Source organism: Babylonia areolata, chromosome 20 (assembly GCF_041734735.1).
Source record: "Babylonia areolata isolate BAREFJ2019XMU chromosome 20, ASM4173473v1, whole genome shotgun sequence".
Taxonomy (NCBI): Eukaryota; Metazoa; Mollusca; class Gastropoda; order Neogastropoda; family Buccinidae; genus Babylonia; species Babylonia areolata.
Genome location: NC_134895.1, coordinates 32,590,971 through 32,607,838, shown reverse-complemented (window position 1 = coordinate 32,607,838; position 16,868 = coordinate 32,590,971). Strand labels below are relative to the sequence as shown.

Genomic DNA, 16,868 nt, shown 5'->3' with positions numbered 1-16,868 from the left:
ATACTGCCGTGTCTTCTTCATCTCCTATAACTCCTCATACAGTTGCTTTTACTTGCTTTAAATAAAAAAAAATTTACATATTACAGATTGCAGCTACAGATTTACACATGGTGAAATTGTTGCAATTCGTTTTTGCGTAGGTGTTGCTCGTGTTGTTTTATTGTGTGTTCTTGTTGTGTGTTTGCGGGGGAGGGAAGTTGCTGTTTAACACATGGATAACTTGATGAGACATCTCTGTTCCTGAACATTCAAAAGATTTCGTGTTAGGATCTGTGTTGGGTTTTGGTCATTGTCTCTTCCTATGTAAAAAGTGTGTGAGAGAGTGTGGTTCGATTCTAATAGAAGCGAGAGGGGAACAGACAGGGGGATATAGGATCAACTAATGAAGCACTCACTCACTCTCTCCTCACATCAATAGCAGGGCCACATGGAGTGGTTTTTATAGAGTGTTTACTTTTACAATATACATGGGAAATCAGCACACACACTAAGCAGTTCACCCTACTTAGCAAAAGCAACTTTATTTAAGCAACACACACTAAAGCAGCACACACTGCCTACTTCAAGTACTTCCTACAAGCAGCGCACAGTAAAAAGTTCACCCTACACCTAAAGCAGCACCTATAAGCAGCACACCTGGAACACAAACACACAACCAAAACCCAGGTCAGGTAAAATCTCAAAATATCCTGACATCACTGACATGAAAGGCCTATACCCTCTCAGCACCTTTCATCACATGTCCACCAGTATGCACTCCTCTCACACATAGATCTATGTGAGGAAATACAAGCTTCATCAAGCTTACCTGCCACCAGCAGTGACATACCAATTACCATACTGTGTACAAAACATATCACTGACCAATACAACCCTGTGTTCCAACTCATGTTACCCATCATTCAATTAAACTGTGTGTTACCATTACCAAACAAATCTCTTTGTCTTCACAAGGTATACCACCAACACAAGTACATGTAAGGAAATTATTACTTCCAACATATCTCTGGTAAACAGCAATGTGCAACAACATAGCACTGACCCTCAATGCTCTCATAGTTTACCAACTCATTAATCACATACAATGTTCCTTCCCACTTTGTCTGAACAAAGTAAACCACTGACACGTAGCACAGCTCCTACACATGTTACCACAACTACCAACAAGTCAAACATGTGTTCCACAACACTTGCTGTTACCCCCATGTGCACACACACATGAAAAACCCTCAACAAACACTGACAATGTGTTATCCTATAGATCTGTTCAGTTCACACTGAACCAACACCACCTACTATATACAAAACAAGTAAGTAATACATCAAAAATACAGAACAAGATATCTGGCTGTTCACTGACACAAAACATAGTTTCCCAACACAACTAAGTTATCAACATAACATAAAACCATTACAAGTCATGGACTCACAGCCCAACAGGGATTTCCTTGCTCCTCACATCACTGATCAGTCAGTCACCCTGTGTCAGTCAGTTCTTCTGGGAGACAGCTAAGAACTGGCTTTGCTGACTGGTTTTATCCCTTCCCACAACATACTGTGCATACTTATGCAAGCTACAACACTCACTCCCCCAACTAGCTGAACTAAAATAACCAATCTTTGCTTGTCCTAGTGACACTATGTGAATGACTGACAGATTCACTGCTTGATCCCAATTCGTCCAATTCAACAGATTGATCTGATTCGCTACAATTCAACCCACTTGTCTATGAGGACAAGTTCACCTATTTACGTCACAAAGAGATTGGGGAGACAGGACAATACAACTCTGGGCCTGTTAGCCGGCTTGATCAAAGTTCGCATTAGCATAAATTCTCCCTAGCTTATGTTCTGAAGTCCCGCCATCTACGTCAGTTGCGTTCGTGGAAGGGGAGATGGGGAACGACTTGAAAGACATGCCGTGCTCGTCTGTTTCGAACACGGGGATTGTGGCAGACATCACGTAACTGCACGTGTTCCTGTAGCTGGGGCGGGTGACGCGGCGTCGCTGACCAAAGAGGGCCGACTAGGAAGTGGGGTGAGGAGGGAGGTGGAAAGAGGGAGTGTGGCGCGGTGTCGGCGCGACCTCAAAGACCGGACTTTGGCTGGAGCGGGAAGGGAGATAAGAAGGGGGGGAGGGGGGGTGAAGGGATGGGGAGGGAAGGGGGACAGAGTGTGGGTGGTGGGGGGTGACACTGCTGGCACACTATAACACCTATGTCACTGATACCTAAATGTTACTGAGTGTATTCTTAAAATATCTACTGATTTTTCTTCTCTCATTTTGCAATATGACAAAATGCATTGACTTTTTTTTTTAATCTGCTATCTGAAAAATGATATATAGCCTACAGGCTGTCATGTAATATTTGTATGTGATGAGTGTGTGTTTATGCATACAGATCTTTGCTACATAATTTACGATATTGTGTTCACGTACAGTTTGTGAAACTGGTTGTGTGGTCATTTGAGCGTGGCCATACATCACGAAGGTTGTTGTTTTTTTGTTTTTTTTGTTGTTGTTGTTTTTTTCCAGACAAATGAAATGTATACACAGTTGAGCTGAACTGAACTGAAGTGGGTAATACTGAACTGAACTGAGCAGAAACTATTTTAGCTCATTTTAGTGACACAATTTAAAATCGTTTGGCCAGTGTAAAAAGCTCTGTGAGTGTGTGTGGCAAACAAGCTTCAATGGTATGAATATAATGTTTAAGACATCGATCCCACTCCGTAATATGTGTTTAAAAGAAAAGAATTGAACTGACTGTCGTCAACGGTTGCGTCTAAAGAAGTGGTGCTCTGTTCTCTGACTCAGGGTGTTTGTATCGCTCGGGCCTGGATGATGTCTGGCAATGAAAGAAACATCCACACGAACCCATACAACCCTTCTTCTTGAACTGCACTGCCTGTCTCAGTAGTGGAGCAGCTTCCTCGCCCTGCTCTCAGGGTAGGGTGAGGGTAAACTGTTGAGATAGTCCGACCCATGGTGCTTTGTCACTGTGTATTCGTAAAATAATTTGTTCCCTTTGTCTTGTCGTGTTCATGCCAGGGGATGAAAGAGAGAGAGAGGGGGTGGGGGTAGGATGGGAACTTGGGTACGCGTGTGCGTTTTAAACATAGTTTTATCAGTATGTGATGTGATTATCTATGTGTATTAGTTGGTTTTGAACCATTAAAATCTGCATTTACTAAAAGTTTCCCTGTGAACCCTCTTAGTGATTGATAGGCTACACGCCTATAGTTTTTTTTTCTCCTTATGCGCTTGCATTGAACATGAAAAAACAAGGATATCCAAATCACCCCCCTTCTTCTTTTGCAGTGTTTCAGTGGTCCCACTTCAATAGACGTCCACTAACGTACATTGACTTCCACTAACTTCCATTCCCTTTCACTGCCTGTACTAGACTTCCATTGGCTTCCACCGCCTTCCACTGCATTCCATCGCCAGCGTTTCTCTGGATTTTATGTTGAAGGACTGACCAGGAATTCTATGTCTGTTCGTTTATTTATTTATAGTCTGTTCATCTAAGATGATGATATTAGACTCAAAATAAATGATATTATCATTATTATTTGGATTATTATCATTCCTGTTATAATGTTGATTGTTAGTATTAATTAGATATCGACATTTCTGTGTATTCGAATGAAAAGGGGGGTGGTTGAGGTGGAGAGGGGAGGGGGGGAAAGAGGGAGGGGACTAAAAAAGGAAGAGAGACAGAGACACAGAGAGAACAGAATGTGGAAAAGATCTAAAATGGAGAGGGTGAGTATCAGTGATTGGAGAAAGAAAAAACATAATACTGGAAGGGGGTGTGTGTGAGGCGGGACGGGGGAAGCGGGATTAGAAAAAAAAAATCAATGATCAAATATTGTATGCACTACTTCTGTAGATTATTATTTGAAAAGAGGTTCATGTGGGGACCTACAATAAACAACCAACTGGACTATTTAACACATAACTAGCTAACTTTGATAAAGAACAGTTTGAAATAGACAACTTTTTCAAAAAAATGTTAACATTTGAAACTGGTAACACGTGTTCCGTAATTTCTGGAGGCAAAAACGGTTTCATTACTAAAGAGCAGGTTAAAACATGCTCTACCGTTAAACGTCCCTTGCAAATGCATTCAATATTTTCACAATATTTTGTGTATGGGGCATTTAGTAATAACCTAAATGCCATGCTCTTAACAGCCCTGCCAGTTCTTTTAGCATTTAATAAGGCAGAAGTGTTAACTTCTAAAGACAGAAAGGAATTTGCATATATCTTTCAACAATATTACACATTTCCGATGATGATAAACGATGAGGAAGTTCAATTGCATTTAAAGCTTTTTTAGCTCCAAGCTTTGCAAGATGATCTGCACGTTCATTAGAGAAAAGCCCACAGTGTGAGGGAATCCAGCACATTTCAATATTAGTTCCTCTCATTTGAATACAGTGAATCAAAAATCTTATTTCAAAAATGGTGTTATAATTAATGTTCGTACAACCTGATTTGATAGACTGCAGAACTGATTTTGAATCGACACAAAATAAAACATTAATCAAGTTTAGGGGAAGATCAATTAGATATGTTAATGCCATAAGGATAGCAATTAATTCAGCTGTAAAAATTGAGAAGCCCTTTCCAATATGATATGACTTTTCAATTTTCAAAGTAGGAATTGCATATCCAGAACCAGCAAACTGATTTTCTAGAACAGAACCGTCTGTATATATATATTTAAGTGGTGGGGGTATGTTTCAGACAAGTGTGATTTCGTCACAATATTGAATGTCAAAAGCTGTTCCCGTTAACCCTTTCACCGCCAAGCTCGCATTTATGCACAGGCGTGGTAGAGGACCCATGTCACCGAAAGGTGACCATTTATTGGTCTGTTATCCATGAACCTACTGCTCTTAATGTTCGGTGGTAGGATAGGTCATATTTTCTATACATCGCAGGGGGAATCCCCAGCTATTCTTAGCCACTGACTTTTCTGTTTATACTATAAGGGAATTTTGTACTCTAAATTGACTGGCGGTGAAAGGGTTAATTCCCATAATGGAACTGGTGAAGTGCTCATAATCGGATCAACATTTTGTAGATCAACATTTGATTGATTAATAGTATCTGACACGTATATAGAAATGGTTTCTAGATTTCTGTTCTGTTTCGCTCGTTTCGAAAAATGTTTGTCAGACCGTATATTAATCTCAGTTTTGACAGAATTTTCTGTAGCATTTGCTCTAATTACATATATTTGTCTGAAGCTAGCTTTCTTAATTCATTAAGAGGTAGTATTCCTGCAGCTCTATACGACTGTAATGTGTTCGTATGAAACGGAACACCCAGGGCCAACTTTATGGCTTTGCTGTCTAGGCTTTGCATTTTTTTAAAGGAAAGCAATCGGAGCAGAGAAAAATACCTCCTGTCCATACGTCAGTCTAGATCTTACCAGTGCAGTAGCGAGATGAATAAGTGTTTTTGAATCTTGACCCCAAGGCTGTTTACTGACGATTTTAAGAAAAATTTAATCTTTTCATTGCTTTTGATCTCATGTTTTCTAGATGTTTCTCCCAATTTAGCTTTGGAGTAAAACAAACACCAAAGAATTTTACCTCAGATTTGTAGAAGAGTTCTCTTCCATCAAGATGAAAAGTTGGTAATTTTGGGGGGTCAGCACCTCATGTGTGTCTTTTCAGTTGAAAACTGTAATCCATTATCTTTCATATAAATGTTTAATTCATTAAGTTCTGATTGATGTAAATTGTTAATGTGATTGATATAACGCAGGCCCGTTTTCTTTCGCAAAGTTACGTTCATCCAAACTGCTATATCATCAGCGTATTGGCCGAGATTTATAGATTTAGACAAATATTTTGGCAAGTCATATAACATTATGTTGAACAGAAGTGGGGAAATGATAGAGCCTTGCGGAATACCCATGTTAATTGATCTTGAAGACGACAATGATTGCCCAACTTTAGTGATGATGCTTCTTTCTGTCAAAAGAGATTTTATATACCTGTATACATTGCCGCTTAACCCAACGTTCTGCAGCTTAAACAGTAGTCTGGCATGGCAAATGCGGTCTGTCATTTCTACGTCTGTCAGTTCTACGTTTGCCTCCGTTGTCGTACTTCAGTTCGTCCTCCCTAGTCTCGTCGTCGTTATCACATACTGTCCCTCATCATCGTCATCGTTATCACGTACTCTCCATCATCGTCGTCGTCGTCTATGTTTTAGTCCTCAGTTAAATTGTGGTCGTCAACGCAGTTACAATGCGATTTCGTGTCACCGCTTCCTATGATTGCATCTCTCTCTCTCTCTCTCTCTCTTTCTCTCTCTTTCTCTCTGTGTGTGTGTGTGTGTGTGTGTGTGTGTGTGTGTGCGTGTGTGTGTGTGTGTGTGTGTTCGTTATCTAAAAAATGTGACAATTAGTGGAGATGTGGGCTACATTAGGTTAGAATGGGATGGGGGTGTTATGGTATTGTCTTGTCTGTTAACTGTGTTCGAATCGCTTACCTGCTTGTTTTGTCTCCCTTTCGAGTTTGAAATCTTATTGAAATTGTACCGTGTATCACCTGTTCAATCGGGTTGATATGGGGGTATTGTTGATTGGCCTTTTGGAGGGGTGTGGGGGGGTGGGGTTCTCATAGTTATTATGTGGGGGAAAATGCCCACTTGGCGACAAATGGCTGCTGTCGCCAGTCCTGAGTCAAAGTCACAGAACGACAGAGCTAGTACTTCCATTCACATGATGTAGATAAGCCGGATTTAACTGGATAGATCCAGGGTCAAATTAAAGAGAACAGCCCATATAATCTATTGAAGAACTTACAGAGAAACCTATTCCTCTGTCTCACCAAGACCGCTGTTCTAAGATCACAGCCCTGGCTACTGACATAGGCTTGACTGGTTAGGCCCTTTCGCGGTTTGTCGTTGACACTGGGGAGGAAGAACGGACTTACAAGTGCTGAAGAGACCGCAAAGAGGATAAGTAAAGGGAGAAGAGTGATGAAGAGGACGGGCAGCGTTTTGAAAGAAAGATGGAACTGAAGCGGGAACAGGTTCGGACTCAAATACGTCAACCCCTTTCACTCGCACCCTATTATGGAAGGGATTATTTCGACGATTTCCTGACCAACTATGAGAGGATTGCACTTCTCAACCAGTGGAAAGTACTTGTGCACATCGCTTTGCGGCTTTTCTAGGGATTCAAGCTGGGGACGCATGTTTCCGTGTGCCACTAGAACTTCATGACTATCAGCCATTGAAAGCCGCGTTGCTCCGCGAGTTTTACTCGACGCTCATGCTTATTGGAAGCGATTCCGGTCAGCGAGGAAGCTTACTGAAAAGACCTTTGACCAGTTTCTGGACAGGTTGGAGATCTGTCTGGTTGGTGCGTGGCTTCAAGCCGCAATTACAATAATGCAGATGACCTCCGGGACTTGTTTCCACAGGAACAGCTCCTGGCCACACTTAACCCACCCTGGTCGGTGAGTTTCGCCATGAAGAGCCAGACAATGTGGAGGATATCGCTCGTGTTACCTCCAAGATTGTCAGTGCACGGAGAGTTGGTCAGATGGCAGAGACCGAAGCTCGAGCCAGAAAAATTATAGAACTAAGACAGATCTAAAGAGCGAAGCAACCCCCAAACAAAGTTTTGTTTCTAGCTACAGCTTGAAAGGGAATGAAGGGGGTAGACCTGTCGTCTGTTTCATCTGCAGGAAGCAGGGACATGTTGCCGTCAGCGGAAGAAAGTTTTCCCTATTGTTCAGTCAGCCTCTCAGGTACAGGATTCCTATTGCCCACCCCAATCAATTTGTGTTTACTGTGCGACAAGGCGAAACTCACTATGTTGTGAAGCTGTTGTAAGTGGTTGTACAGTCCCAGTATTGCGAGATACCGAAGCTCACATGATGGTCGTAGCACGTCATCTGGTCAGACCAGATTCCTTCACTGGAGCTGCTATCCATGTGGTGCTCGTCGAATCGAGGTGCACCTCTGTCCTTCCCATGGCCATGGAAGATTTCCAGTCTCCTTTCGTGAAAGGCAAACTGGATGTGGGAGTGATGGAAGCCCCTGTAGAGGAGGTCCTCACTGGCAATACTGCATGGCGTGAGGATGACAGTGTCTGTTTATTCACACGCCAGTCTCGTGGGACCCGTCGAGACGCGAGCACAGGCTGCTGCCAATGCTAAAGCCTTGTCCCTATTTCCTGTCAAAGATATTCGAGTGCATGTGACCAGGCAGGATTTTACAGCATCAGCAGGATAGCGATCCTGATCTTTGCCAACCTCGTGGATTAGCTGTGTTTAAAGCCAACCAAAAGACACGCTCTGGAGATGTCACATATTTCAGGAAGCAGGAAATCGTGATGCAGCATTTCAAGAATCATGGGGGGGGGGGAGGGGGGGGAGGGGGGGGGGGGGGCAGCAACTCAAATATGTGCGCCCAATGAAGTACATTCCACAGTGTTGCATCTTCGGCATGACGCCCCAGTTTCTGGTCATATCGTGATTGAACACACACAGGAAAGAATTTTCCCACATTTCTACTGATCTGGCATGTGCGCCGACATTCGGCGATTGGTGCCTTCTTGTGACAGATGCCAGGAAACAGCAGCAAAGGGTCGAGTCCCGAAAGTGCCGCTGGTGAAAGTGCCCCTAATGTCTGAACCTCTCAGTCGCGTAGCTGTTGACATCGTTGGAGCTGTATCCCCTCCCTCCGAGTCATGCAACCGGTTCAGTTTAACCATGGTCGATTATGCGACCAGGTACTCGGAGGCTGTACCTCTCAAGCACGTTTCGCTGAAACTGGACACGTACAGGTGTTCCTGCTCTTGTCCTAACTGACAAAGGTACTCCATTTACAGACCATATCATGCAGGAAGTTTACCGTCTTCTGTATGTGCAGGTTCTGACCACAACTCGCTTCTACGCCCAATGCAGTGGGTTACTCGAGCGTTTTAACGCCACTTTGAAGAAAATGCTGCGCAGATTATCACATGCCAAAACCTCGCGTCTAGGACTGCTGGATTCCCGCTCTCTTATTTGCTCACAGAGAAGTTTTTCAGGAGAGCACTGGCTACTCGCCTTTCGAGCTCATCAGTGGGAGAACGGTAGGGGTCTCTTGCAGATACTCAGGGAACACTGGCTCCATCCTGAGAGGCCAGAAACCCAGACTGCAGCTGAACATGTGGTATAACAGAGAAACAGAGTTGCAGAGTCCTGTACCATTGCTCAACAAAACCTCGAAAAGGCGTCAGGATGGTATAAACGATATATTGACTCCAAAATGAAACAAACAGTGTTTGCTGACCAAACTGGAACTTGAATGGCAAAGCCCTTACACTGTTCTGTGTCGAGTTGGCATCACAGAATGTTGCGCTAGGGTTGGCGGAAAGAAAAACTGTGCCATGCCAGTTTGCTGAAGGAATACAGTGAGCGCACACCTCAAGGAACTGTGATTCTGGCGGTGATGGAAGACCCAGAAGTCGTCTGGGAAGAGTGAGAACAGCGGATCGTGACACTGCACTCATGCCCGTTTAGGCAGCTGAGGGTACGGAGGACGTGCTAGCCACTGGTAACTCCTCACTGAAAGAAACCACACGCGAAATTGACTCAAGGATTCGGGGATGTTCGCACAGACTTGCCCGCCTGTACAATTCTTGAGACCTGCACGCTCGACCTCCACTGTGACACTCCCATCAGGGCTAAGCAGTACCCGCTGCCCTATTCCGAACATGAAACGAATCAAGAGGAGGTCAAACAAATTTTGAAACTGGCGTGAAAGAGTCATTTTCGTTCCCGAAATTCCTCTCCTATCATTCTTGTAAAGAAGAAAGATGCGAAAGTGCTGTTTTGTGTCGGTTTACGTCGCATCAGTAAGATAACCGTATTGCTGTACTAATGCCAGACGTGGAGGCACTGTCTGCCAGACTCTCAGAAAAAAAATGTTTTTGTTTTTTTTAACTGGACCTTTCAAAGGGTTCCTGGGATATCCCTATGGAGAAGCTGACCGCCCTAAAACAGCCTTCACCACTCCTCAGGATGACTTCCAGAGGTGTGTGATGCCTTTTGGCCTCAAGACAGTTGGTGCACCTCTGCAGTATCTGGACAGGGCCAAAACGGTCAGCGGCACACTGATGCGTTGGGCTTCACAACTGCAGACTTTTAACCGGTAGAGTGTCGGCGCTGTGACTGCAATAGACAGCCTGGTGTGACTGAACGTTTTAACAAATCTCTTCCTTTGCATCTCTCCTTTCAACTGGAATCTTATGAACGGCGCAGAACATTAAGATCCAGTTCTGAAGTCCAAAGGATTAATCTGAAATGCGCAGGAAATAGGTCTTCCAGAGCTCAAGTTCCCCAAGTGCGGAATTCTCTACCAACGTCTCTTAGAAACGCCTCTGATCTCCATTCCCTTAAGTCAGATCTGAAAACTCACCTTTTCCGTAAACATTTCTGTTCTGGGTAGAATGTCTGTTTGCAAGTGTAGTTTTGTACTAGTGTTTATGTAACCCTGTTTAAATACATTGAGTATCTTATGTGTAGTTTAGTCTTAATCCCGACATAAGTATGCGCGTGTTTTTGTGAAGGGTACAATGTTCTAGCACGCGCGTGTTTGGCCAAAGAGAAGTCTGTGCGAGACATAATGCTTATGTAATTATGTTTTAGTGCAGATGTGTGGTTACGTACGTGTGTGTGTGTGTGTGTGTGTGTGTGTGTGTGTGTGTGTTTAATGAAATGTATTTTATTTTCATCTAAGCTTCATTTACCTGATAACTGTTATTGTTTATTTTGAAATGTGCTTTTTTGGTTTGTATGAATGAACACATTGCATGTTTTACGTTGACAAAGCTGCTAAAGGCTTTTAAGGGATGTTTTTATTTAAGTGGATGATGTATGCGCTTTGAGCAACATTGGTACTTGATATCTCGCCATCGATTATGTAGTAGTATTATCAATATCAGGTGGGGGTGGGAGGTGCAGGAGTAATGCCAGTGACAGACTGCTATAGATAGGGCAACGCGGAAAAGAGCTTCTGTGCAAAGAAAAATGCAACAGCCAAGACAATTACCCTAATGTTGTTTATGCGTTTAAGTTCCAAACCTTTTAAACAACATTGTTTGAAATGTTGGTTCGTCATGTGGATGACCCTATGCAGAAGATTTCATTCAATGTGTTTGATTGTCCTGTCTTACTGTATGCCGAAGTGCAATTCTGTTTTTTAACTAGAGCTTTTGGAACCTTGCTCTTCAGGTAAGATTTTTTTTTTTTAAACTAGAGTGTCTAAAGCGTACGAAAGCTTGCCAGAATGCGATGAGAGAATGTGGAAAATATTTTTTCTAAAAAGACCTACATTGTTGCAGAAGATCTTTTCCCGTTCTGAATTTATTTTGTTCATGTTTTATGTTTGAAAGTTCCGACCAATATGAAACATGTAATGCTACAGATTCATGTTTTCAGTGTGTGTTTTTTAATACAGGAAAAAAGACTTATACTTGCTTTTAATGATTTTTTTTCAATTTTGGACGGGAACATATGAACACATTTTTTTTTATCTTGGCTGAACTTTGTAATATTTTAGACGATCATGAAGCCATAGGCTGGCTGTCACTGAATATCAACCAGTAAATGTAACACTGGCCGTCATGAACACTTTAAACTTAAAGCTAGCTCGGAACAACAATTATTGAAATGCCGGAGAATGGAAAGTTTGTTTACAATATTCAATGATTGAATATAGAAGAGAGAATGGATTTGGGACGTATTGAAGGTAATCATTGCTTCCCTGTTTCTCAGGAACCAACTTGAAGAAAAGAGACATTAACCAACTTGAAAAAAAGAGACATTTGACACAAGATGAGAGAAAAATGTAAAGGAGCAATGACTACGGGGCAGTCTTGTCTTTTCTTTTTTTCTCTTTGTCAAGTTTTGTGCCTGATCGTAATTATGTGAACAGGAAGGTGTAACAGAGTTAATATAAAGTTACAGTCCATTTTTCCTTTTCGTTCTAGACCAGGGGGAAATAAACGCGTAGTGAGTTAATGAGAAGTGACAAACGGAAATCCGGGACTATGAATGAAACTTTGTGCACAACGTCATCGTCATCCAAATGACAAACGACAGTTTCAAAACTGTGCGGGTAACAGTGTTGACACCATGCAATGAAAACAGACGATCACAAGGCAGTGGGTGAAACAAAATGTACATCATCATCCAGCGGAAAGCGACATCCAGAGACAAACCACAATCTTAAACAAAAGTTGAAAAAAAATTGCACTTCGGCATGCGGGAACGCAGGATAATCTAAAACAGTGAGTGACACCTTCTGTATAATGTCATCCACATGACGAACCAACACTTCAAACAACGCAGGAAACACGGAACGTTACACAGTGACAAGGAGACAATCATAAAGCAGTGATTAAAACAGTGCGCACGAAAAACATCACCCAGAGACAAACGGCAACGAGCAACAAGCGACACACTGCGCACTTCAACGTTCAGTGACAAGGAACAGAGTTGAAACAGTCAGTGAAACTTTGTGCAAAAAAAAAGGTCATCCGGCGATGAACGGGAATTTGAAATAGTTCAGGGATACGCTTTGTACAGGGTCATCCATGACAAACGACAATTCAAAAGAAAGCAGGAGACATTGCTCAAACCATTCAGTGACAAACAACAACCCGAAACCGTGAGTGAGAAACGACAACTGAAAACATTGATGGAAACAACGTGCATAACGTCACATAGTGAGAAACGACAACTGAATACACTGATGGAAACAACGTGCATAGCGTCACATAGTGAGAAACGACAACTGAAAACATTGATGGAAACAACGTGCATAACGTCACATAGTGAGAAACGGCAACTGAAAACACTGATGGAAACAACGTGCATAACGTCACATAGTCAGAAACGACAACTGAAAACACTGATGGAAACAACGTGCATAACGTCACATAGTGAGAAACGGCAACTGAAAACACTGATGGAAACAACGTGCATAACGTCACAAGTGAGAAACGGCAACTGAAAACACTGATGGAAACAACGTGCATAGCGTCACATAGTGAGAAACGGCAACTGAAAACATTGTGTGAAGCAGTGTGCGCAACTAATCCAGTGACAAATAACAAATTACAATAAATAAAAAAAACTATAAAAAAAACAGTGAGTGACACGCATTGTGCACAACACCATCCAGTGACAAAGGACAGCTCAAACAAAGCAGGAACACTGTGCACAATGTCATCGAAAAAACAAGCAGAAACAGAAGTTAAACGACGGTTGATACATTGTACATAACCTCGTCCAATGACCAAAGCAATTTGTATACATGTCAGACAATGTGCACAACGAATCCGGTGACAACAAGTTTAAAGGTGCTGGATGCTTTAGTTCAAACGTTGTGTGACAACATCACCCAGTGACAAATGACACTTTGAAACATTGCAGGAAACAGCGTGTGACAGCATCACCCAGTGACAAATGACACTTTACAACAGTGCAGGAAACAGTGTGGGACAACATCACCCAGTGACAAATGACACTTTGAAACATTGCAGGAAACAGTGTGTGACAGCATCACCCAGTGACAAATGACACTTTACAACAGTGCAGGAAACAGTGTGGGACAACATCACCCAGTGACAAATGACACTTTACAACAGTGCAGGAAACAGTGTGGGACAACATCACCCAGTAATAAATGACACTTTACAACAGTGCAGGAAACAGTGTGGGACAACATCACCCAGTGACAAATGACACTTTACAACAGTGCAGGAAACAGTGTGGGACAACATCACCCAGTGACAAATGACACTTTACAACAGTGCAGGAAACAGTGTGGGACAACATCACCCAGTGATAAATGACACTTTACAACAGTGCAGGAAACAGTGTGGGACAACATCACCCAGTGACAAATGACACTTTACAACAGTGCAGGAAACAGTGTGGGACAACATCACCCAGTGACAAATGACACTTAAAAACAACGCAGGAAACGTCATGCACAACGTCACCCAGTGACAAATGACACTTTACAACAGTGCAGGAAACAGTGTGTGACAGCATCACCCAGTGACAAATGACACTTTACAACAGTGCAGGAAACAGTGTGGGACAGCATCACACAGTGACAAATGACACTTTACAACAGTGCAGGAAACAGTGTGGGACAACATCACCCAGTGACAAATGACACTTAAAAACAACGCAGGAAACGTCATGCACAACGTCACACAGTGACAAATGACACTTTACAACAGTGCAGGAAACAGTGTGTGACAGCATCACCCAGTGACAAATGACACTTTACAACAGTGCAGGAAACAGTGTGTGACAGCATCACCCAGTGACAAATGACACTTTCCAACAGTGCAGGAAACAGTGTGTGACAGCATCACACAGTGACAAATGACACTTAAGACAACGCAGTAAATGTCATACACAATATCACCGAACGACAAATGACACAAACGATTAATCAAAATGTAAAAAGTCCGTGAGACGAACAAATATTTTTTCTTTGGGGCCTGACTGTAAAAAAAAAAAAAAAAAAAAAAAAAAAAAAAAAAAGACGGTAGTGCTCACAAACAGATCAACAAAATGCACTAAATCGATCACAACGTTTCTGGTCCCGAATGAAACGTGATGGGGTTTAGGAACGAAACATGGAAACGATTCAGTACTTACTATTGTTTGAAGCATGGAAATGATCCAGTACTTACTATTGTGTACTTCCAACTGCGCTGAAGTGGTTTTAAAACTGACCCTGTAGGTAAGTGAACCAATTCTCGCTATCATCTTCGGTGTTCCAAAAGGAACCGGGGAGAAGAACAAGGAGAAGGAGAAGACAGACATACAGACAGACAGACAGAGACAGACAGACAGACAAAGATAGACAGAGACGAAGGCAGAAATAGAGAAGAACTCTCAATAAGGGGGGAAAAAAGCAAGAACAAAGGTGGAGAATATACAGACAGGAGAAGAGCAAACAGAGACACACATGGCAATCCAGTGCAAGGAGGGAAAGTGCAGAATGATAGGTAAGAGCAACAGCATCGCACTGCACACACCCCGATGACTGTAGCAGGCAAGACACCGACCCGTTCCGAAACGCGTTCACGTCTGACTGGCGAGATACGATGCTCGGCTGTCTTATACAGCTCTCTCTGAGCCACTGCTACTGCCCCCCACCCCTACCCACGCCCCTCTCTCTCTCTCTCTCTCTCTCTCACTATCTCCCATTCGTTGTCGCGATTTCGTCAGAATCATGTGACCCATTGTCACCATATCACGTGGCATGCATTTGCATGGCCCAATATGTTAATCATAATTATTCTGTCTTCCTGTCTACCTACCCCACCGATACAGCAACACTTTAAGGCAGTGTCTGCAAGAACACAGGGGAACAATGACTCACTCTTATTACGCCTGCACACAATAGTGCACGCAATAGTAGCAGCTGAAATATAGTAGGAGTGTTAGCAGCAATTGAAGTCATAGTGCAGCAGCAGCAGTATTACCAGTAATCAGTAATTGTAGTAGTAGGTGGCTAACGTTATTCACTACACAGACCGATAATTGGCGTTCTCTCTCTCTCTCTCTCTCACTCACTCACTGTCCTCTCTCCCCTTTCCAGTTGGACGATTTGATAGTAAGACAAACATACTTGGAGACAGTAAACACACACACACACACACACACATATTATATATATATATATATATATATATATGTGTGTGTGTGTGTGTGTGTGTGTGTGTGTGTGGCACTGCACTGTCGTGAGGTTCTCTCCTCCTTGAGAACGCGGTCCGAATTTCACGCAGAGAAATTTCTTTGTAACAAAAAGTAACACAACACAGTACAACACATTCAATATACGGGGGTCTGAAGCGTTAAAAAACAACAGGATATTGGAACGTGTATATATATATATATATATATATATATATATATCTTTGTATGTACGTGTGTGGAGTTGGGGGTGGGAGATATGGGCGTATGTGTGTGTGCTTGTACAAGTAAGTGTTCATCTCTGTGAGTGTGTGTTTGTGTGTGTGTGTGTGTGTGTGTGTGCCGTGGAAGCTGCGATACGTAGACTAGAAATGAGTGTGTGGAGGAGGGGGTAGAGGAGGTGCAAGGTAATGTGTGTGTGTGTGTGTGTGTGTGTTGGAGCTCATGTACGTTTATATGTATTTGACTGTGCTTTCATATGTGCTTGTACAAGTAAGTGTTCATCTCTGTGAGTGTGTGTTTGTGTTTGTGTGTGTGTGCCGTGGAAGCTGCGATACTTAGACTAGAAATAAGTGTGTGGAGGAGGGGGGTAGAGGAGGTGCACGGTAATGCGTGTGTGTGTGTGTGTGTTGGAGCTCATGTACGTTTATATGTATTTGACTGTGCTTTCATATATGTGAAACTGCATGTCTGGTGCATTTCTGTTATGCATGTGTGGGTGTATGTGTGAATGTGTGTCTTCATTTTTTACATTTATTTGCTTATTTATCACCATTGTTGTCTTATTTATTTATTTATTTATGTTTTATTATTATCATTTTATTAGTATTACTAATATTATTACTACTACCTTTTTCTATATTATAATTATTATTTATTTATTTATTTATTTATTTATTTATGCAAGCTTATCTATTATTTATTCCCCCGTTTTTTTTTGTTTTTTTTTTTTGTTTTTTTTTGTTGTTGTTTTTTTTTTGTTGTTTTTGTTTTGTGTGTGTGGTTGTGTGTGTGTGTTTTTTTTTTTTTTTTTTTTTTTTTTTCCCAAGGCCTGACTAAGCGCGTTGGGTTACGCTGCTGGTCAGGCATCTGCTTGGCAGATGTGGTGTAGCGTA

General features: G+C 42.3%; 1 protein-coding gene across 1 annotated transcript in view; it reads right to left on the bottom strand.

Annotated features, from left to right (window-relative positions):
- The window catches only part of LOC143294897 (uncharacterized), a 52,672-nt gene extending 37,556 nt beyond the window's left edge, over window positions 1-15,116 (bottom strand). The window contains exons 1-2 of the mRNA XM_076606415.1: window positions 15,093-15,116; window positions 14,745-14,788 (exon numbers count right to left, since the gene is read on the bottom strand). The gene's annotated coding sequence lies outside the window, so the exon portion shown is untranslated. The remainder of the gene's footprint in view (window positions 1-14,744; window positions 14,789-15,092) is intronic.
- Window positions 15,117-16,868: the final 1,752 nt, after the last annotated feature.